At 49.3% G+C, this 22,692-nt stretch overlaps 2 non-coding genes and 5 pseudogenes across 2 annotated transcripts; all 7 read left to right on the forward strand.

Annotated features, from left to right (window-relative positions):
- Positions 1-2,304: 2,304 nt before the first annotated feature.
- LOC131734993 (U2 spliceosomal RNA) lies at positions 2,305-2,437 on the forward strand (annotated as a pseudogene).
- Positions 2,438-9,518: 7,081 nt separating this feature from the next.
- On the forward strand, positions 9,519-9,688 carry LOC131734999 (U2 spliceosomal RNA; annotated as a pseudogene).
- A 596-nt stretch (positions 9,689-10,284) lies between these two features.
- LOC131734989 (U2 spliceosomal RNA) lies at positions 10,285-10,475 on the forward strand. The gene has a single exon (XR_009327222.1). It is a non-coding gene; the product is annotated as a U2 spliceosomal RNA (small nuclear RNA).
- Positions 10,476-11,073: 598 nt separating this feature from the next.
- Positions 11,074-11,189, forward strand: LOC131734990 (U2 spliceosomal RNA; annotated as a pseudogene).
- Positions 11,190-16,538: 5,349 nt separating this feature from the next.
- On the forward strand, positions 16,539-16,708 carry LOC131734998 (U2 spliceosomal RNA; annotated as a pseudogene).
- A 598-nt stretch (positions 16,709-17,306) lies between these two features.
- Positions 17,307-17,497, forward strand: LOC131734996 (U2 spliceosomal RNA). The gene has a single exon (XR_009327223.1). It is a non-coding gene; the product is annotated as a U2 spliceosomal RNA (small nuclear RNA).
- A 597-nt stretch (positions 17,498-18,094) lies between these two features.
- Positions 18,095-18,211, forward strand: LOC131734995 (U2 spliceosomal RNA; annotated as a pseudogene).
- The last annotated feature ends 4,481 nt before the right edge of the window (positions 18,212-22,692 follow it).

Raw genomic sequence — 22,692 nt, forward strand, 5'->3', positions numbered from 1 at the left:
TCTGCCTGTTCAACCTTGACCAGGAGAAGGCGTTCGATAGGGTAAGCCATGAATATATGTACAAAGTGATGGACCAGATGAAATTCGCTCCTGGACTTAGGGAGTGGGTTAAAACCATATATACAAACATTAGTACCCGAGTCTTGGTGAACAGGCACCTGACTGGTAAAATATCTATCCAGTCAGGGGTCAGACAGGGTTGCCCACTATCCCCACTGCTATATGTCGTGTGCATTGAACCCCTCCTGCAGGCAATTCGTAGGGATACCAATATAACTGGTTTCCAGCTGCCTGGATCCAACGGGGTCCAGGTCAAAACAACAGCATATATGGACGATGTGTCACTCATTTGCACCAACACATCGTCGGTACCTCGGATTAGTAATATCCTTGAGAAGTACTGCACGGCGACCGGGGCAGTGATTAATAAGTCCAAGAGCGAAGTCTACGTGTCTAAAAATTGGCAGGTAGATAGGGAACTGTCGGACATGTACCCTGTCAAAAAGGACAAAATCAAGATTCTGGGCCTCATTTTCGAGAACAATAGCTCGGGGGCCCAGAGCTGGACGGCGGCCATTAACCAGGTCCGTAAAAAGATTGGCGGATGGAGCACAAGATCCTTAACAATGACGGGTAGAGTATTAATAACCAAGTCTATACTGTTCCCCATCCTCTCTTATGTAGGAAAAATCTTTCCCCCAGACAGGACCACCAAAAAAGTGGTGGACCGCATTATCCACCGCTTTATCTGGGGCAGCAAGATGGAGAGGGTAAAGCGAGCCACTCTGAGTAAAGCCGACAAGAAGGGAGGTAAGGGGGTCCCGGACGTTGTGCAGCTCACCCGAGTGCAGGGGCTCACGCAAACTATCAAGAACATCCAGGCCCTGGACAGGAAGGTATGTTACATGAATCGTTTCTATTTTGCCACCTGTCTCAGGGCCTTGGGCCTCTGCACTATTGATAACACCGTGCCGTACTCCTGGGACCCCCCATTGTATTATAGAACCTTAAGGGACACTATATATAAATTGGGCTTAGATAAAGCAAAATTGGCCTCCTGGGAATACAAGGCTGTAACTAAATATCTTGCCGGTTCCCAGGAAATTGAAAAAGTAGCTACTTTCTCCCTCACCCAAAGCCAAAAAATCTGGGAGAATGTGTCTCACAGCTGCCTCAGTAATGTCCAGAAGGATATAGCATGGAACACCGTCCACAGTGCACTCCCCACTCGAGCGTTCATGTTCAGGAGGGGACTAGCCCAAGTAGAAACATGCCCCTATGCAAAGTGCCGCAAGAGAGAAACACCAGCCCATATCTTCTGGGAGTGTGATGTGGCTGGCAGTGTCTGGCTCTCTGTCTCTGTCTTCCTAAACAGGTTTGCTGACACGGCCAAGATGACCGCTGAGACTGTGCTCTATGGGCCTGCGGGAGGAATCACTACCAGCACAGCTAAGTGCGTTTGGCGTGTCATCAATGTTGTCAAGCAGATCCTGTGGGAAGGCCGTAACGTCTGTGTCTATCACAAGCAGGAGCTAGACACTATCACCACGACCAGAAGGGCACAAACTCTTATCAAGGACTTTGTAATTCTGGACATCCGGACCCTCGGGAAGGACAAGGCCTGCGCGGAGTGGAGGATCGCCGGACTTCAGGACGTGAAGATGGAATAAAGGAAAAAACTGGAACCGCTAGCTCCTAGGAGCGGGACTACGGGGCACCGCTAAGCCTTTTATTTATTTTGTCATGCCAGCATTCCGCCCTTTTTAGCTGGCATGACCGTTTTTGAACGGTGCCCTGGTTTTATGTAGTCTTTTTGTTTCAGTTTTATGGACTTTTATTTGATTTATGTTGAATGTTTTATTTGATTTTGTTTTGTTTTGTTTTATGTATCTTTAAGATTTTTAATGTAAACTATTAAAAGTTACATTTTAAGTGTTTTAAAATTTTAGAATTTTAACTCACTGTTCCACACACTGTCCCTTTTCCCCTGTCCCTGTTTTAGTAATATAGTTTTATGTTCACTTTTGAACTTTTAGAGAGCACTCCCCGGCCCTCACAAGCACTGGTTTTTTATAGATGGTTCTTTTTTTCCAGTCACTTTTAAAACAGCACAGGTTTTTTTTCATGTTGATTTTAATCTGTGTCTGTTTTAACCATGTACAAAGCACAATTGTCTTGGTGTTTTTAAATGTGTTTTAAATGCTTTTAAAACAAAATGTATGTCTGTATGCATGAATGTCATCTTTAAAAGAAATGTAAAATGAATGAAAAAACGAATGGGTGTAAATGTAAAAAAAATGTAAAATCTCAATAAAAGAGTATCAGGGGACCATATATTAAATTGATTTTTGGAATCGGGAGATGGAACAGGGGCTTGCTCCGTCCACTCCACGCATCGGCCCGGTATTGCAGTACCTCCGGGAACGGTGCACACCTTTCTCTAACGTTGGTCAAAGTCAGATCTGGATCTCTCCTGTGAGCATTTTGTCTACCCCTGCTGGAGGGAGAGTGCCAGTGTTGATGCAAGTTTTCCCGCCGTTTTACTTCTTTTTTTTTTCTTTCTCTCTTTCTTTCTTTCTCTCTTTCTTTCTCTCTTTCTCTCTTTCTTTCTCTCTTTCTTTCTTGCTGTCTTTCTTTCTTTTATTCACATGTGGTGATGATGTAGACAGCAGCAGGTTGTTTCCTGGGAGCATGCAGCTAACCAGACAAGTGTGGTGGAACATGTCCCTATGCCAGGTCCTTCTTAGCCAGCCATATACTCTGGCTTCTCTTCAGTTCGAATAAATCTTTCTAAGACTAAGGCTTAGAGGGTAGTGGCATTGCCCGCTCCCTCCGAGGGTCTGTGAGAGGTTTGTTCGGGTGAGGAGGAACAGAATTTTTTTTATTTTTGACTGGCTTTCTTCAGCTCGGCAACTTTTTGGAAGACTAATGCTCAGTCTGGTTTTGGCTTGCCCAATCCAGGCCGAGGGTCTTTCAAGATTTTGTTGACTGTTGAGAGCAGTTTTTTCTTTTTCAGGCGGTTCCCGTTTTTTTCTTTTTCAGGCGGTTCCGGCTTTTCCAGACGTTCCTGGAGTTAGAGAGAAGGAGGACCTACCATCCAGACGACCTTTGAGGACCCTTTGATGACCTAGACGACCTCATCCCCAGCCCTTGATTGTAATCGAGATCCAGACCGAGAGAGCAGCAGGCGCCCAGCAGAGGGCGCCATCTGGGAGGAGCAGAGGGCGGCCCCGGACCCCGAGGAGGCGTCACAGCCACGATTCTTCCTACGTGGTCTCGGTGCCAAGCAGCGCCCCCTACTCCGCCAGGGAAGGACACCGTTCACCTGGGGAGGGGGTCCCTCTTGCGAGGCGACCATCTCCTCAGGGACTAAAGTAATAGTTCCTTCAACTGCCCAGATTTGCTGCTTACGTTGTCTCTTTTCCGTAGAGAGAGACAACCCGGACGTCCAGAGGCTTCTCCCACCCCAATCGGAGGAGCCAGCTGAAGGATGGCGTTCCGGCCAACCCAGGAAACCAGGAGGCACAATGCGGTGCGCTTCACAAGAAACAAGCAAGATGAAACGGAACCAGGACTGACGAGACTGGAGTTCAGCCGGACCATTCTTCAGAGGGGTATGGGTTTTTCCCCTTCTGACTTGAATTGTTTGGTGAAATTGCCAGGGCTTAAGGAAGTGTTTGAGGTCAGTTTTAGGAACCCCCAAAAGTTACAAGAAATGTGGTCCTTTTGGGGGGAGAATAAATATCTCGCTCCATACAAAGAATTTTGTGTGGATGCACTGACAGACAGAGAAATGAAAGTTGTTACTGTCCAATTTTTCAATGAGGCTGTTAGCGACTATGATATTACAACATGGCTTAACCGCTATGGGAGGGTGTCATCAGAAGGGAGGAAAATTACAGATGAAGATGGGGTTTGGACAGGAGCCAGAAAGTGGCTGGTACGCCTTAATGTTGATCCATCGGGCATTGGAGGCGTCCGCCACATTCCAAACTCCATAGTGTTAGGGCCCAACAGAGGGCTGGTATTCTATAATGGGATGCCAAAACTCTGCAGGAAATGTGGGGAATTAGGACACCTGGCGGCCGCGTGTACTGTAGTCAAGTGCAGGAACTGCGGCGCCCCCCACGAGACCAGCCACTGCAGAGAAGAGAGGCAGTGCAATTTGTGTGGAAAGAAGGGGCACCTGTTTAAGGACTGCCCCTCTTCCTATGCCAACATGGCCAGAGCCAGCAAGGCAAACATGAACAAGCCTAGGCCTGAGCAGGAAGAGGGAGCAAGTAACAAAGATCAGTCCACATCACCACCAACAGTATCCAAGACCCAGACTCCAGCACCACCATCATCACCAGCACCCCCTCACCCCCCCGCCCCCGAGACATGTCCCGTTTTACGAGGACCCCTTCCCCCAGCCCAGAGAGAGAGTACAACAGCCACTCCACTAGCTCCTCCAGTAGCTCCTCTGATGCAGAACACGAGTCAGGGAGGGAGCCCGGACCCAGCAGCGGCCCCCCCCTGAGTAGGGCCCTCTCAGCGCCAGCACTCCCCCTCGGCTCTCGTTATGACGCCATAAGGATTGAGTCCGTGGGGGAGGAAAGCAAAAGCGACAGTGAAAGTGAGAGTGAGAAGGAGGGGAAGGGAGTGAAGAACCAGCAGAGGGTGGGGAAAAGAAAGGGTAGAGACGAGGGGGGGAAAAGAAAGAAGATCAGGATCAAAGACAGCAAGTTGCAGGTGGCCCCCATAGATCCAAAACCAGCTAATGTCCACACAAAGTCCCCAGTCTTGCCCTCGCAGGCAGAGACGGAGGCGAGTGGGACGGCTACACTGCCGCCTAATGGGCAGGTAGCAGCCAGCCAGGGCATCCCCAGCCAGCCTTCCCAGTCGTTGGCACAAACCCTAGCACACCTCGCAGAAGAGGTGTTCACTAATGCACCGAGGGAGAGGTCGGGGTCAACACCTTCCCTGACCAGCAGTACCTCTGTAGCAATGACCCTCTTCAAGTGAAGGGCCTCCCTTCAAAGCATCCTTGACCCCCTCCCTTGTATGGGCAAAACCAGGGGCCCCCTAGAGGTCCTCCTAGATACAGCACTGGAGGACATGGGAATACCCCTGGACGCGGTAAGCCAGAAGTCTGCTAACAGCTCCAATTCAACAGACGGTAACAGCCAAAGAATGCTGTCTGTCATAACCCCCCCCCAGGACAAAGCTGACCCACACGTTCCGAGGGGCCCTGAGCAAGTTCCACCAGACTTACCTTGTGGGGAGTTGAATAGCCCCAACAACTCCACGTACTGTGCATATAAAGACGGTGCCTTCTTGGACGAGGCAGCAGTGAGTACCTTCTCAGGGGTGATGGGAGTTGCAAATAAGCCCAAGCCCCCTCGAAGCAAGCGTAGAGCTAAGAGTAGGAAGAGTGTCCCGACCTCCCAATCATAGTCGCTATGGGGTGGACGCAGCGACTCCTTTTCTTGTTAGCTACCCTGATGGCCCTGATATGTGTGTCTGTTAATGTCAGGAGCATCAGGGAGACACAAAAAAGATTTGATGTACTAAACTATCTAGCTAACTTGAAAGCAGATCTCATCTTTCTGCAGGAGTGTGGTATTTCGTCGAGCCCTGATTATAGGGACCTGAAGGAGAGTTGGACCCTGGGGGACTCCTTCTGGTCGGGCTCCAACATAGCCAGAGCCGACGGAGTAGGTATCCTGTTTAAAAACCCATTTATTACCTCCCGCAGCAGCAGGGAGGTAGAACCTGGTAGAATTCTGAGCGTGGATGTGACATACAACAACACTCCCCTCAGACTGGTCAATGTCTACGCACCCACTAACCAAAACGAAAGAGTTCAATTTTTTCCACAGCTGCGTCCACTCCTGCTGGGGAACGTACCCGTCATCGTGTCAGGTGACTTCAATTGTGCTCTGAGGGACGTAGACCGGAGCAGGCCACGCAACGACCGCTCTAGTAGAGTTTTGTCCTCCGTAATATCTGATTTCTCCCTGTGTGATGCAGGTAAGGACCTGGTGCCTCCCTTTACCTGGGTGAGCTCATCTGGGACCTCCTTCTCCCGTATAGATCTCGTCCTGCATACCAGCTCCCTTACGAAGACGGCAGTAGACACCCAGGCCGTCTTCTTCTCTGACCATAGGCTCCTGCAGGTAACATTGCAGGTCCCTCAGACCTCCCAGATGGGGTCAGGGGTTTGGAAATTAAACACCTCCTTACTCGATGACCCCTCCATAGCTGCAGCCTATAAGAGCAGGCTTGTTGAGTGGACCACTTTGCGTGACCTATTCAACTCCCCTATAGAGTGGTGGGAGATGGTCAAAATCAGAACTAAGGGTTATTTCATAGCAGCAGGCAAGAGGAAAGCAAAAGAAAGGAGGGCCAAATATAAACACCTGAATGCTGCCCTCCAGCATCTGAGCCTGCTTCAGCTTCGGGGGTTCCCTGTAAGCGACGAGATAGCCCAGACCAAGCTAGATCTTTCAGTGCTTTGTAGGGAGGAACAACGAACGGTCATGCACAATGCAAAAGTGCAAAAAATGGAGGAAGACGAAAAGTGTACTCGCTTCTTCTTCCAGAAAACGAGGGAGAAGCGGCACTTGATGTCCTCCATGCTCGACAGCAGGGGGAGGATAGTAGAGGATAGTGAGGGAGTGAAAAAAGTGGTAGAGAACTTCTATAGGGACCTATATAACATCAAAGCTACAGATGACACCCTGATAGAGTGGTTCCTGAGCCAGTTGGAGCCTGACTCAGTGCGGGACGACAAGGAGGAGGAGAAGGACCCAGAACTCACGCTGGAGGAGCTCACCCAGGCGGTTAAGACCATGAACACCGGTAAGACGCCAGGTCCAGATGGCATCCCGGGTGAGTATTACCATCTTTTTTGGGACATGCTAAAAGTCCATTTAGCGGAGGTCTACAGAGCGGTCTACAGGGAGAAGCGGTTGGGCCCTTCTATGCGGGAGAGTGTAATTACTCTCCTTCATAAGAAAGGGGAAGTTAAAGATCTACGGAATTGGCGCCCAATCAGCCTCCTTTGCGTGGATTACAAGATACTAGCCAAAGCTCTGATGCTCCGGCTACAAGTACACCTCCCTTTGGTCATTGGCCCCGACCAGGCTTGTGGCGTCCCAGGGAGGTCCATCACGGATATTTTAATGTTAACAAGGGACATTCTGGCTTATTCTAGAGAACGGAACCATCCCCTCTGCCTGTTCAACCTTGACCAGGAGAAGGCGTTCGATAGGGTAAGCCATGAATATATGTACAAAGTGATGGACCAGATGAAATTCGCTCCTGGACTTAGGGAGTGGGTTAAAACCATATATACAAACATTAGTACCCGAGTCTTGGTGAACAGGCACCTGACTGGTAAAATATCTATCCAGTCAGGGGTCAGACAGGGTTGCCCACTATCCCCACTGCTATATGTCGTGTGCATTGAACCCCTCCTGCAGGCAATTCGTAGGGATACCAATATAACTGGTTTCCAGCTGCCTGGATCCAACGGGGTCCAGGTCAAAACAACAGCATATATGGACGATGTGTCACTCATTTGCACCAACACATCGTCGGTACCTCGGATTAGTAATATCCTTGAGAAGTACTGCACGGCGACCGGGGCCGTGATTAATAAGTCCAAGAGCGAAGTCTACGTGTCTAAAAATTGGCAGGTAGATAGGGAACTGTCGGACATGTACCCTGTCAAAAAGGACAAAATCAAGATTCTGGGCCTCATTTTCGAGAACAATAGCTCGGGGGCCCAGAGCTGGACGGCGGCCATTAACCAGGTCCGTAAAAAGATTGGCGGATGGAGCACAAGATCCTTAACAATGACGGGTAGAGTATTAATAACCAAGTCTATACTGTTCCCCATCCTCTCTTATGTAGGAAAAATCTTTCCCCCAGACAGGACCACCAAAAAAGTGGTGGACCGCATTATCCACCGCTTTATCTGGGGCAGCAAGATGGAGAGGGTAAAGCGAGCCACCCTGAGTAAAGCCGACAAGAAGGGAGGTAAGGGGGTCCCGGACGTTGTGCAGCTCACCCGAGTGCAGGGGCTCACGCAAACTATCAAGAACATCCAGGCCCTGGACAGGAAGGTATGTTACATGAATCGTTTCTATTTTGCCACCTGTCTCAGGGCCTTGGGCCTCTGCACTATTGATAACACCGTGCCGTACTCCTGGGACCCCCCATTGTATTATAGAACCTTAAGGGACACTATATATAAATTGGGCTTAGATAAAGCAAAATTGGCCTCCTGGGAATACAAGGCTGTAACTAAATATCTTGCCGGTTCCCAGGAAATTGAAAAAGTAGCTACTTTCTCCCTCACCCAAAGCCAAAAAATCTGGGAGAATGTGTCTCACAGCTGCCTCAGTAATGTCCAGAAGGATATAGCATGGAACACCGTCCACAGTGCACTCCCCACTCGAGCGTTCATGTTCAGGAGGGGACTAGCCCAAGTAGAAACATGCCCCTATGCAAAGTGCCGCAAGAGAGAAACACCAGCCCATATCTTCTGGGAGTGTGATGTGGCTGGCAGTGTCTGGCTCTCTGTCTCTGTCTTCCTAAACAGGTTTGCTGACACGGCCAAGATGACCGCTGAGACTGTGCTCTATGGGCCTGCGGGAGGAATCACTACCAGCACAGCTAAGTGCGTTTGGCGTGTCATCAATGTTGTCAAGCAGATCCTGTGGGAAGGCCGTAACGTCTGTGTCTATCACAAGCAGGAGCTAGACACTATCACCACGACCAGAAGGGCACAAACTCTTATCAAGGACTTTGTAATTCTGGACATCCGGACCCTCGGGAAGGACAAGGCCTGCGTGGAGTGGAGGATCGCCGGACTTCAGGACGTGAAGATGGAATAAAGGAAAAAACTGGAACCGCTAGCTCCTAGGAGCGGGACTACGGGGCACCGCTAAGCCTTTTATTTATTTTGTCATGCCAGCATTCCGCCCTTTTTAGCTGGCATGACCGTTTTTTCAACGGTGCCCTGGTTTTATGTAGTCTTTTTGTTTCAGTTTTATTGACTTTTATTTGATTTACGTTGAATGTTTTATTTGATTTTGTTTTGTTTTGTTTTATGTATCTTTAAGATTTTTAATGTAAACTATTAAAAGTTACATTTTAAGTGTTTTAAAATTTTAGAATTTTAACTCACTGTTCTATACACTGTCCCTTTTCCCCTGTCCCTGTTTTTGATCTAGTTTTATGTTCACTTTTGAACTTTTTTAGAGAGCACTCCCCGGCCCTCACAAACACTGGTTTTTTATAGATGGTTCTTTTTTTCCAGTCACTTTTAAAGCAGCACAGGTTTTTTTCATGTTGATTTTAATCTGTGTCTGTTTTAACCATGTACAAAGCACAATTGTCTTGGTGTTTTTAAATGTATTTTAAATGCTTTTAAAACAAAATGTATGTCTGTATGCATGAATGTCATCTTTAAAAGAAATGTAAAATGAATGAAAAAAACGAATGGGTGTAAATGTAAAAAATGTAAAATCTCAATAAAAGAGTATCTGTTCTTATCAGTTTAATATCTGATAAGTCCCCTATCAGGGGACCATATATTAAATTGATTTTTGGAATCGGGAGATGGAACAGGGGCTTGCTCCGTCCACTCCACGCATCGGCCCGGTATTGCAGTACCTCCGGGAACGGTGCACACCTTTCTCTAACGTTGGTCAAAGTCAGATCTGGATCTCTCCTGTGAGCATTTTGTCTACCCCTGCTGGAGGGAGAGTGCCAGTGTTGATGCAAGTTTTCCCGCCGTTTTACTTCTTTTTTTTTCTCTTTCTCTCTTTCTTTCTCTCTTTCTTTCTCTCTTTCTCTCTTTCTTTCTCTCTTTCTTTCTTGCTGTCTTTCTTTCTTTTATTCACATGTGGTGATGATGTAGACAGCAGCAGGTTGTTTCCTGGGAGCATGCAGCTAACCAGACAAGTGTGGTGGAACATGTCCCTATGCCAGGACCTTCTTAGCAAGCCAGCCAGCCAGCGAGGCACAGTTGTAGTTACCCAAGGCACCTTGCACAGCATAGCAGCTTGGCATGACTATTTGTAAGACGCACTCCGCCAGTTTATGTTTTGTTTTTGGTGTTATGTGTGTGTTTTTGCTTTGTTTTGTTTTCTCCTGCTTAAATTGCACATTTCCCCTCTGGAAGCAGCAGCCCGTTTTTTTGGGGTCTGCTTGTGCTTGAAATTTTGCACCTACCTTTGAATCCCCCTGTGCCGTCCGGGCTGGGGGGCCCCGGGCAAGGGCCAAGTCGCCATCGCTTCTCGGCCTTTTGGCTAAGATCAAGTGTAGTATCTGTTCTTATCAGTTTAATATCTGATACGTCCCCTATCAGGGGACCATATATTAAATTGATTTTTGGAATCGGGAGATGGAACAGGGGCTTGCTCCGTCCACTCCACGCATCGGCCCGGTATTGCAGTACCTCCGGGAACGGTGCACACCTTTCTCTAACGTTGGTCAAAGTCAGATCTGGATCTCTCATGTGAGCATTTTGTCTACCCCTGCTGGAGGGAGAGTGCCAGTGTTGATGCAAGTTTTCCCGCCGTTTTATTTCTTTTTTTTTCTTTCTCTCTTTCTTTCTTTCTCTCTTTCTTTCTCTCTTTCTCTCTTTCTTTCTCTCTTTCTTTCTTGCTGTCTTTCTTTCTTTTATTCACATGTGGTGATGATGTAGACAGCAGCAGTTTGTTTCCTGGGAGCATGCAGCTAACCAGACAAGTGTGGTGGAACATGTCCCTATGCCAGGACCTTCTTAGCAAGCCAGCCAGCCAGCGAGGCACAGTTGTAGTTACCCAAGGCACCTTGCACAGCATAGCAGCTTGGCATGACTATTTGTAAGACGCACTCCGCCAGTTTATGTTTTGTTTTTGGTGTTATGTGTGTGTTTTTGCTTTGTTTTGTTTTCTCCTGCTTAAATTGCACATTTCCCCTCTGGAAGCAGCAGCCCGTTTTTTTGGGGTCTGCTTGTGCTTGAAATTTTGCACCCACCTTTGAATCCCCCTGTGCCGTCCGGGCTGGGGGGCCCCGGGCAAGGGCCAAGTCGCCATCGCTTCTCGGCCTTTTGGCTAAGATCAAGTGTAGTATCTGTTCTTATCAGTTTAATATCTGATACGTCCCCTATCAGGGGACCATATATTAAATTGATAGGCAGTGCAATTTGTGTGGAAAGAAGGGGCACCTGTTTAAGGACTGCCCCTCTTCCTATGCCAACATGGCCAGAGCCAGCAAGGCAAACATGAACAAGCCTAGGCCTGAGCAGGAAGAGGGAGCAAGTAACAAAGATCAGTCCACATCACCACCAACAGTATCCAAGACCCAGACTCCAGCACCACCATCATCACCAGCACCCCCTCACCCCCCCGCCCCCGAGACATGTCCCGTTTTACCAGGACCCCTTCCCCCAGCCCAGAGAGAGAGTACAACAGCCACTCCACTAGCTCCTCCAGTAGCTCCTCTGATGCAGAACACGAGTCAGGGAGGGAGCCCGGACCCAGCAGCGGCCCCCCCCTGAGTAGGGCCCTCTCAGCGCCAGCACTCCCCCTCGGCTCTCGTTATGACGCCATAAGGATTGAGTCCGTGGGGGAGGAAAGCAAAAGCGACAGTGAAAGTGAGAGTGAGAAGGAGGGGAAGGGAGTGAAGAACCAGCAGAGGGTGGGGAAAAGAAAGGGTAGAGACGAGGGGGGGAAAAGAAAGAAGATCAGGATCAAAGACAGCAAGTTGCAGGTGGCCCCCATAGATCCAAAACCAGCTAATGTCCACACAAAGTCCCCAGTCTTGCCCTCGCAGGCAGAGACGGAGGCGAGTGGGACGGCTACACTGCCGCCTAGTGGGCAGGTAGCAGCCAGCCAGGGCATCCCCAGCCAGCCTTCCCAGTCGTTGGCACAAACCCTAGCACACCTCGCAGAAGAGGTGTTCACTAATGCACCGAGGGAGAGGTCGGGGTCAACACCTTCCCTGACCAGCAGTACCTCTGTAGCAATGACCCTCTTCAAGCGAAGGGCCTCCCTTCAAAGCATCCTTGACCCCCTCCCTTGTATGGGCAAAACCAGGGGCCCCCTAGAGGTCCTCCTAGATACAGCACTGGAGGACATGGGAATACCCCTGGACGCGGTAAGCCAGAAGTCTGCTAACAGCTCCAATTCAACAGACGGTAACAGCCAAAGAATGCTGTCTGTCATAACCCCCCCCCAGGACAAAGCTGACCCACACGTTCCGAGGGGCCCTGAGCAAGTTCCACCAGACTTACCTTGTGGGGAGTTGAATAGCCCCAACAACTCCACGTACTGTGCATATAAAGACGGTGCCTTCTTGGACGAGGCAGCAGTGAGTACCTTCTCAGGGGTGATGGGAGTTGCAAATAAGCCCAAGCCCCCTCGAAGCAAGCGTAGAGCTAAGAGTAGGAAGAGTGTCCCGACCTCCCAATCATAGTCGCTATGGGGTGGACGCAGCGACTCCTTTTCTTGTTAGCTACCCTGATGGCCCTGATATGTGTGTCTGTTAATGTCAGGAGCATCAGGGAGACACAAAAAAGATTTGATGTACTAAACTATCTAGCTAACTTGAAAGCAGATCTCATCTTTCTGCAGGAGTGTGGTATTTCGTCGAGCCCTGATTATAGGGACCTGAAGGAGAGTTGGACCCTGGGGGACTCCTTCTGGTCGGGCTCCAACATAGCCAGAGCCGACGGAGTAGGTATCCTGTTTAAAAACCCATTTATTACCTCCCGCAGCAGCAGGGAGGTAGAACCTGGTAGAATTCTGAGCGTGGATGTGACATACAACAACACTCCCCTCAGACTGGTCAATGTCTACGCACCCACTAACCAAAACGAAAGAGTTCAATTTTTTCCACAGCTGCGTCCACTCCTGCTGGGGAACGTACCCGTCATCGTGTCAGGTGACTTCAATTGTGCTCTGAGGGACGTAGACCGGAGCAGGCCACGCAACGACCGCTCTAGTAGAGTTTTGTCCTCCGTAATATCTGATTTCTCCCTGTGTGATGCAGGTAAGGACCTGGTGCCTCCCTTTACCTGGGTGAGCTCATCTGGGACCTCCTTCTCCCGTATAGATCTTGTCCTGCATACCAGCTCCCTTACGAAGACGGCAGTAGACACCCAGGCCGTCTTCTTCTCTGACCATAGGCTCCTGCAGGTAACATTGCAGGTCCCTCAGACCTCCCAGATGGGGTCAGGGGTTTGGAAATTAAACACCTCCTTACTCGATGACCCCTCCATAGCTGCAGCCTATAAGAGCAGGCTTGTTGAGTGGACCACTTTGCGTGACCTATTCAACTCCCCTATAGAGTGGTGGGAGATGGTCAAAATCAGAACTAAGGGTTATTTCATAGCAGCAGGCAAGAGGAAAGCAAAAGAAAGGAGGGCCAAATATAAACACCTGAATGCTGCCCTCCAGCATCTGAGCCTGCTTCAGCTTCGGGGGTTCCCTGTAAGCGACGAGATAGCCCAGACCAAGCTAGATCTTTCAGTGCTTTGTAGGGAGGAACAACGAAAGGTCATGCACAATGCAAAAGTGCAAAAAATGGAGGAAGACGAAAAGTGTACTCGCTTCTTCTTCCAGAAAACGAGGGAGAAGCGGCACTTGATGTCCTCCATGCTCGACAGCAGGGGGAGGATAGTAGAGGATAGTGAGGGAGTGAAAAAAGTGGTAGAGAACTTCTATAGGGACCTATATAACATCAAAGCTACAGATGACACCCTGATAGAGTGGTTCCTGAGCCAGTTGGAGCCTGACTCAGTGCGGGACGACGAGGAGGAGGAGAAGGACCCAGAACTCACGCTGGAGGAGCTCACCCAGGCGGTTAAGACCATGAACACCGGTAAGACGCCAGGTCCAGATGGCATCCCGGGTGAGTATTACCATCTTTTTTGGGACATGCTAAAAGTCCATTTAGCGGAGGTCTACAGAGCGGTCTACAGGGAGAAGCGGTTGGGCCCTTCTATGCGGGAGAGTGTAATTACTCTCCTTCATAAGAAAGGGGAAGTTAAAGATCTACGGAATTGGCGCCCAATCAGCCTCCTTTGCGTGGATTACAAGATACTAGCCAAAGCTCTGATGCTCCGGCTACAAGTACACCTCCCTTTGGTCATTGGCCCCGACCAGGCTTGTGGCGTCCCAGGGAGGTCCATCACGGATATTTTAATGTTAACAAGGGACATTCTGGCTTATTCTAGAGAACGGAACCATCCCCTCTGCCTGTTCAACCTTGACCAGGAGAAGGCGTTCGATAGGGTAAGCCATGAATATATGTACAAAGTGATGGACCAGATGAAATTCGCTCCTGGACTTAGGGAGTGGGTTAAAACCATATATACAAACATTAGTACCCGAGTCTTGGTGAACAGGCACCTGACTGGTAAAATATCTATCCAGTCAGGGGTCAGACAGGGTTGCCCACTATCCCCACTGCTATATGTCGTGTGCATTGAACCCCTCCTGCAGGCAATTCGTAGGGATACCAATATAACTGGTTTCCAGCTGCCTGGATCCAACGGGGTCCAGGTCAAAACAACAGCATATATGGACGATGTGTCACTCATTTGCACCAACACATCGTCGGTACCTCGGATTAGTAATATCCTTGAGAAGTACTGCACGGCGACCGGGGCAGTGATTAATAAGTCCAAGAGCGAAGTCTACGTGTCTAAAAATTGGCAGGTATATAGGGAACTGTCGGACATGTACCCTGTCAAAAAGGACAAAATCAAGATTCTGGGCCTCATTTTCGAGAACAATAGCTCTGGGGCCCAGAGCTGGACGGCGGCCATTAACCAGGTCCGTAAAAAGATTGGCGGATGGAGCACAAGATCCTTAACAATGACGGGTAGAGTATTAATAACCAAGTCTATACTGTTCCCCATCCTCTCTTATGTAGGAAAAATCTTTCCCCCAGACAGGACCACCAAAAAAGTGGTGGACCGCATTATCCACCACTTTATCTGGGGCAGCAAGATGGAGAGGGTAAAGCGAGCCACCCTGAGTAAAGCCGACAAGAAGGGAGGTAAGGGGGTCCCGGACGTTGTGCAGCTCACCCGAGTGCAGGGGCTCACGCAAACTATCAAGAACATCCAGGCCCTGGACAGGAAGGTATGTTACATGAATCGTTTCTATTTTGCCACCTGTCTCAGGGCCTTGGGCCTCTGCACTATTGATAACACCGTGCCGTACTCCTGGGACCCCCCATTGTATTATAGAACCTTAAGGGACACTATATATAAATTGGGCTTAGATAAAGCAAAATTGGCCTCCTGGGAATACAAGGCTGTAACTAAATATCTTGCCGGTTCCCAGGAAATTGAAAAAGTAGCTACTTTCTCCCTCACCCAAAGCCAAAAAATCTGGGAGAATGTGTCTCACAGCTGCCTCAGTAATGTCCAGAAGGATATAGCATGGAACACCGTCCACAGTGCACTCCCCACTCGAGCGTTCATGTTCAGGAGGGGACTAGCCCAAGTAGAAACATGCCCCTATGCAAAGTGCCGCAAGAGAGAAACACCAGCCCATATCTTCTGGGAGTGTGATGTGGCTGGCAGTGTCTGGCTCTCTGTCTCTGTCTTCCTAAACAGGTTTGCTGACACGGCCAAGATGACCGCTGAGACTGTGCTCTATGGGCCTGCGGGAGGAATCGATACCAGCACAGCTAAGTGCGTTTGGCGTGTCATCAATGTTGTCAAGCAGATCCTGTGGGAAGGCCGTAACGTCTGTGTCTATCACAAGCAGGAGCTAGACACTATCACCACGACCAGAAGGGCACAAACTCTTATCAAGGACTTTGTAATTCTGGACATCCGGACCCTCGGGAAGGACAAGGCCTGCGCGGAGTGGAGGATCGCCGGACTTCAGGACGTGAAAATGGAATAAAGGAAAAAACTGGAACCGCTAGCTCCTAGGAGCGGGACTACGGGGCACCGCTAAGCCTTTTATTTATTTTGTCATGCCAGCATTCCGCCCTTTTTAGCTGGCATGACCGTTTTTTCAACGGTGCCCTGGTTTTATGTAGTCTTTTTGTTTCAGTTTTATGGACTTTTATTTGATTTACGTTGAATGTTTTATTTGATTTTGTTTTGTTTTGTTTTATGTATCTTTAAGATTTTTAATGTAAACTATTAAAAGTTACATTTTAAGTGTTTTAAAATTTTAGAATTTTAACTCACTGTTCTATACACTGTCCCTTTTCCCCTGTCCCTGTTTTAGATCTAGTTTTATGTTCACTTTTGAACTTTTTTAGAGAGCACTCCCCGGCCCTCACAAACACTGGTTTTTTATAGATGGTTCTTTTTTTCCAGTCACTTTTAAAGCAGCACAGGTTTTTTTCATGTTGATTTTAATCTGTGTCTGTTTTAACCATGTACAAAGCACAATTGTCTTGGTGTTTTTAAATGTATTTTAAATGCTTTTAAAACAAAATGTATGTCTGTATGCATGAATGTCATCTTTAAAAGAAATGTAAAATGAATGAAAAAAACGAATGGGTGTAAATGTAAAAAATGTAAAATCTCAATAAAAGAGTATCTGTTCTTATCAGTTTAATATCTGATAAGTCCCCTATCAGGGGACCATATATTAAATTGATTTTTGGAATCGGGAGATGGAACAGGGGCTTGCTCCGTCCACTCCACGCATCGGCCCGGTATTGCAGTACCTCCGGGAACGGTGCACACCTTTCTCTAACGTTGGTCAAAGTCAGATCTGGATCTCTCCTGTGAGCATTTTGTCTACCCCTGCTGGAGGGAGAGTGCCAGTGTTGATGCAAGTTTTCCCGCCGTTTTACTTCTTTTTTTTTCTTTCTCTCTTTCTTTCTTTCTCTCTTTCTTTCTCTCTTTCTCTCTTTCTTTCTCTCTTTCTTTCTTGCTGTCTTTCTTTCTTTTATTCACATGTGGTGATGATGTAGGCAGCAGCAGGTTGTTTCCTGGGAGCATGCAGCTAACCAGACAAGTGTGGTGGAACATGTCCCTATGCCAGGACCTTCTTAGCAAGCCAGCCAGCCAGCGAGGCACAGTTGTAGTTACCCAAGGCACCTTGCACAGCATAGCAGCTTGGCATGACTATTTGTAAGACGCACTCCGCCAGTTTATGTTTTGTTTTTGGTGTTATGTGTGTGTTTTTGCTTTGTTTTGTTTTCTCCTGCTTAAATTGCACATTTCCCCTCTGGAAGCAGCAGCCCGTTTTTTTGGGGTCTGCTTGTGCTTGAAATTTTGCACCCACCTTTGAATCCCCCTGTGCCGTCCGGGCTGGGGGGCCCCGGGCAAGGGCCAAGTCGCCATCGCTTCTCGGCCTTTTGGCTAAGATCAAGTGTAGTATCTGTTCTTATCAGTTTAATATCTGATACGTCCCCTATCAGGGGACCATATATTAAATTGATTTTTGGAATCGGGAGATGGAACAGGGGCTTGCTCCGTCCACTCCACGCATCGGCCCGGTATTGCAGTACCTCCGGGAACGGTGCACACCTTTCTCTAACGTTGGTCAAAGTCAGATCTGGATCTCTCCTGTGAGCATTTTGTCTACCCCTGCTGGAGGGAGAGTGCCAGTGTTGATGCAAGTTTTCCCGCCGTTTTACTTCTTTTTTTTTCTTTCTCTCTTTCTTTCTTTCTCTCTTTCTTTCTCTCTTTCTCTCTTTCTTTCTCTCTTTCTTTCTTGCTGTCTTTCTTTCTTTTATTCACATGTGGTGATGATGTAGACAGCAGCAGGTTGTTTCCTGGGAGCATGCAGCTAACCAGACAAGTGTGGTGGAACATGTCCCTATGCCAGGACCTTCTTAGCAAGCCAGCCAGCCAGCGAGGCACAGTTGTAGTTACCCAAGGCACCTTGCACAGCATAGCAGCTTGGCATGACTATTTGTAAGACGCACTCTGCCAGTTTATGTTTTGTTTTTGGTGTTATGTGTGTGTTATTGCTTTGTTTTGTTTCCTCCTGCTTAAATTGCACATTTCCCCTCTGGAAGCAGCAGCCTGTTTTTTGGGGTCTGCTTGTGCTTGGAATTTTGCACCCACCTTTGAATCCCCCTGTGCCGTCCGGGCTGGGGGGCCCCGGGCAAGGGCCAAGTCGCCATCGCTACTCGGCCTTTTGGCTAAGATCAAGTGTAGTATCTGTTCTTATCAGTTGATCAGTTTAATATCTAATATCTTAATATCACTCTGGCTTCTCTTCAGTTCGAATAAATCTTTCTAAGACTAAGGCTTAGAGGGTAGTGGCATTGCCCGCTCCCTCCGAGGGTCTGTGAGAGGTTTGTTCGGGTGAGGAGGAACAGAATTTTTTTTTATTTTTGACTGGCTTTCTTCAGCTCGGCAACTTTTTGGAAGACTAATGCTCAGTCTGGTTTTGGCTTGCCCAATCCAGGCCGAGGGTCTTTCAAGATTTTGTTGACTGTTGAGAGCAGTTTTTTCTTTTTCAGGCGGTTCCAGTTTTTTTCTTTTTCAGGCGGTTCCGGCTTTTCCAGACGTTCCTGGAGTTAGAGAGAAGGAGGACCTACCATCCAGACGACCTTTGAGGACCCTTTGATGACCTAGACGACCTCATCCCCAGCCCTTGATTGTAATCGAGATCCAGACTGAGAGAGCAGCAGGCGCCCAGCAGAGGGCGCCATCTGGGAGGAGCAGAGGGCGGCCCCGGACGCCGAGGAGGCGTCACAGCCACGATTCTTCCTACGTGGTCTCGGTGCCAAGCAGCGCCCCCTACTCCGCCAGGGAAGGACACCGTTCACCTGGGGAGGGGGTCCCTCTTGCGAGGCGACCATCTCCTCAGGGACTAAAGTAATAGTTCCTTCAACTGCCCAGATTTGCTGCTTACGTTGTCTCTTTTCCGTAGAGAGAGACAACCCGGACGTCCAGAGGCTTCTCCCACCCCAATCGGAGGAGCCAGCTGAAGGATGGCGTTCCGGCCAACCCAGGAGACCAGGAGGCACAATGCGGTGCGCTTCACAAGGACCCAGCAAGAGGAAACGGAACCAGGACTGACGAGACTGGAGTTCAGCCGGACCATTCTTCAGAGGGGTATGGGTTTTTCCCCTTCTGACTTGAATTGTTTGGTGAAATTGCCAGGGCTTAAGGAAGTGTTTGAGGTCAGTTTTAGGAACCCCCAAAAGTTACAAGAAATGTGGTCCTTTTGGGGGGAGAATAAATATCTCGCTCCATACAAAGAATTTTGTGTGGATGCACTGACAGACAGAGAAATGAAAGTTGTTACTGTCCAATTTTTCAATGAGGCTGTTAGCGACTATGATATTACAACATGGCTTAACCGCTATGGGAGGGTGTCATCAGAAGGGAGGAAAATTACAGATGAAGATGGGGTTTGGACAGGAGCCAGAAAGTGGCTGGTACGCCTCAATGTTGATCCATCGGGCATTGGAGGCGTCCGCCACATTCCAAACTCCATAGTGTTAGGGCCCAACAGAGGGCTGGTATTCTATAATGGGATGCCAAAACTCTGCAGGAAATGTGGGGAATTAGGACACCTGGCGGCCGCATGTACTGTAGTCAAGTGCAGGAACTGCGGCGCCCCCCACGAGACCAGCCACTGCAGAGAAGAGAGGCAGTGCAATTTGTGTGGAAAGAAGGGGCACCTGTTTAAGGACTGCCCCTCTTCCTATGCCAACATGGCCAGAGCCAGCAAGGCAAATACGAACAAGCCTAGGCCTGAGCAGGAAGAGGGAGCAAGTAACAAAGATCAGTCCACATCACCACCAACAGTATCCAAAACCCAGACTCCAGCACCACCATCATCACCAGCACCCCCCTCACCCCCCCGCCCCCGAGACATGTCCCGTTTTACGAGGACCCCTTCCCCCAGCCCAGAGAGAGAGTACAACAGCTACTCCACTAGCTCCTCCAGTAGCTCCTCTGATACAGAACACGAGGCAGGGAGGGAGCCCGGACCCAGCAGCGGCCCCCCCCTGAGTAGGGCCCTCTCAGCGCCAGCACTCCCCCTCGGCTCTCGTTATGACGCCATAAGGATTGAGTCCGTGGGTGAGGAAAGCGAAAGCGACAGTGAAAGTGAGAGTGAGAAGGAGGGGAAGGGAGTGAAGAACCAGCAGAGGGTGGGGAAAAGAAAGGGTAGAGACGAGGGGGGGAAAAGAAAGAAGACCAAGATCAAAGACAGCAAGTTGCAGGTGGCCCCCATAGATCCAAAACCAGATAATGTCCACACAAAGTCCCCAGTCTTGCCCTCGCAGGCAGAGACGGAGGCGAGTGGGACGGCTACACTGCCGCCTAGTGGGCAGGTAGCAGCCAGCCAGGGCATCCCCAGAAGCCTTCCCAGTCGTTGGCACAAACCCTAGCACACCTCGCAGAAGAGGTGTTCACTAATGCACCGAGGGAGAGGTCGGGGTCAACACCTTCCCTGACCAGCAGTACCTCGGTAGCAATGACCCTCTTCAAGCGAAGGGCCTCCCTTCAAAGCATCCTTGACCCCCTCCCTTGTATGGGCAAAACCAGGGGCCCCCTAGAGGTCCTCCTAGATACAGCACTGGAGGACATGGGAATACCCCTGGACGCGGTAAGCCAGAAGTCTGCTAACAGCTCCAATTCAACAGACGGTAACAGCCAAAGAATGCTGTCTGTCATAACCCCCCCCCCAGGACAAAGCTGACCCACACGTTCCGAGGGGCCCTGAGCAAGTTCCACCAGACTTACCTTGTGGGGAGTTGAATAGCCCCAACAACTCCACGTACTGTGCATATAAAGACGGTGCCTTCTTGGACGAGGCAGCAGTGAGTACCTTCTCAGGGGTGATGGGAGTTGCAAATAAGCCCAAGCCCCCTCGAAGCAAGCGTAGAGCTAAGAGTAGGAAAAGTGTCCCGACCTCCCAATCATAGTCGCTATGGGGTGGACGCAGCGACTCCTTTTCTTGTTAGCTACCCTGATGGCCCTGATATGTGTGTCTGTTAATGTCAGGAGCATCAGGGAGACACAAAAAAGATTTGATGTACTAAACTATCTAGCTAACTTGAAAGCAGATCTCATCTTTCTGCAGGAGTGTGGTATTTCGTCGAGCCCTGATTATAGGGACCTGAAGGAGAGTTGGACCCTGGGGGACTCCTTCTGGTCGGGCTCCAACATAGCCAGAGCCGACGGAGTAGGTATCCTGTTTAAAAACCCATTTATTACCTCCCGCAGCAGCAGGGAGGTAGAACCTGGTAGAATTCTGAGCGTGGATGTGACATACAACAACACTCCCCTCAGACTGGTCAATGTCTACGCACCCACTAACCAAAACGAAAGAGTTCAATTTTTTCCACAGCTGCGTCCACTCCTGCTGGGGAACGTACCCGTCATCGTGTCAGGTGACTTCAATTGTGCTCTGAGGGACGTAGACCGGAGCAGGCCACGCAACGACCGCTCTAGTAGAGTCTTGTCCTCCGTAATATCTGATTTCTCCCTGTGTGATGCAGGTAAGGACCTGGTGCCTCCCTTTACCTGGGTGAGCTCATCTGGGACCTCCTTCTCCCGTATAGATCTCGTCCTGCATACCAGCTCCCTTACGAAGACGGAAGTAGACACCCAGGCCGTCTTCTTCTCTGACCATAGGCTCCTGCAGGTAACATTGCAGGTCCCTCAGACCTCCCAGATGGGGTCAGGGGTTTGGAAATTAAACACCTCCTTACTCGATGACCCCTCCATAGCTGCAGCCTATAAGAGCAGGCTTGTTGAGTGGACCACTTTGCGTGACCTATTCAACTCCCCTATAGAGTGGTGGGAGATGGTCAAAATGAGAACTAAGGGTTATTTCATAGCAGCAGGCAAGAGGAAAGCAAAAGAAAGGAGGGCCAAATATAAACACCTGAATGCTGCCCTCCAGCGTCTGAGCCTGCTTCAGCTTCGGGGGTTCCCTGTAAGCGACGAGATAGCCCAGACCAAGCTAGATCTTTCAGTGCTTTGTAGGGAGGAACAACGAAAGGTCATGCACAATGCAAAAGTGCAAAAAATGGAGGAAGACGAAAAGTGTACTCGCTTCTTCTTCCAGAAAACGAGGGAGAAGCGGCACTTGATGTCCTCCATGCTCGACAGCAGGGGGAGGATAGTAGAGGATAGTGAGGGAGTGAAAAAAGTGGTAGAGAACTTCTATAGGGACCTGTATAACATCAAAGCTACAGATGACACCCTGATAGAGTGGTTCCTGAGCCAGTTGGAGCCTGACTCAGTGCGGGACGACGAGGAGGAGGAGAAGGACCCAGAACTCACGCTGGAGGAGCTCACCCAGGCGGTTAAGACCATGAACACCGGTAAGACGCCAGGTCCAGATGGCATCCCGGGTGAGTATTATCATCTTTTTTGGGACACACTAAAAGTCCATTTAGCGGAGGTCTACAGAGCGGTCTACAGGGAGAAGCGGTTGGGCCCTTCTATGCGGGAGAGTGTAATTACTCTCCTTCATAAGAAAGGGTAAGTTAAAGATCTACGGAATTGGCGCCCAATCAGCCTCCTTTGCGTGGATTACAAGATACTAGCCAAAGCTCTGATGCTCCGGCTACAAGTACACCTCCCTTTGGTCATTGGCCCCGACCAGGCTTGTGGCGTCCCAGGGAGGTCCATCACGGATATTTTAATGTTAACAAGGGACATTCTGGCTTATTCTAGAGAACGGAACCATCCCCTCTGCCTGTTCAACCTTGACCAGGAGAAGGCGTTCGATAGGGTAAGCCATGAAT

The sequence above is a fragment of the Acipenser ruthenus genome, unplaced genomic scaffold (assembly GCF_902713425.1).
Source record: "Acipenser ruthenus unplaced genomic scaffold, fAciRut3.2 maternal haplotype, whole genome shotgun sequence".
NCBI classification, from domain to species: domain Eukaryota; kingdom Metazoa; phylum Chordata; class Actinopteri; order Acipenseriformes; family Acipenseridae; genus Acipenser; species Acipenser ruthenus.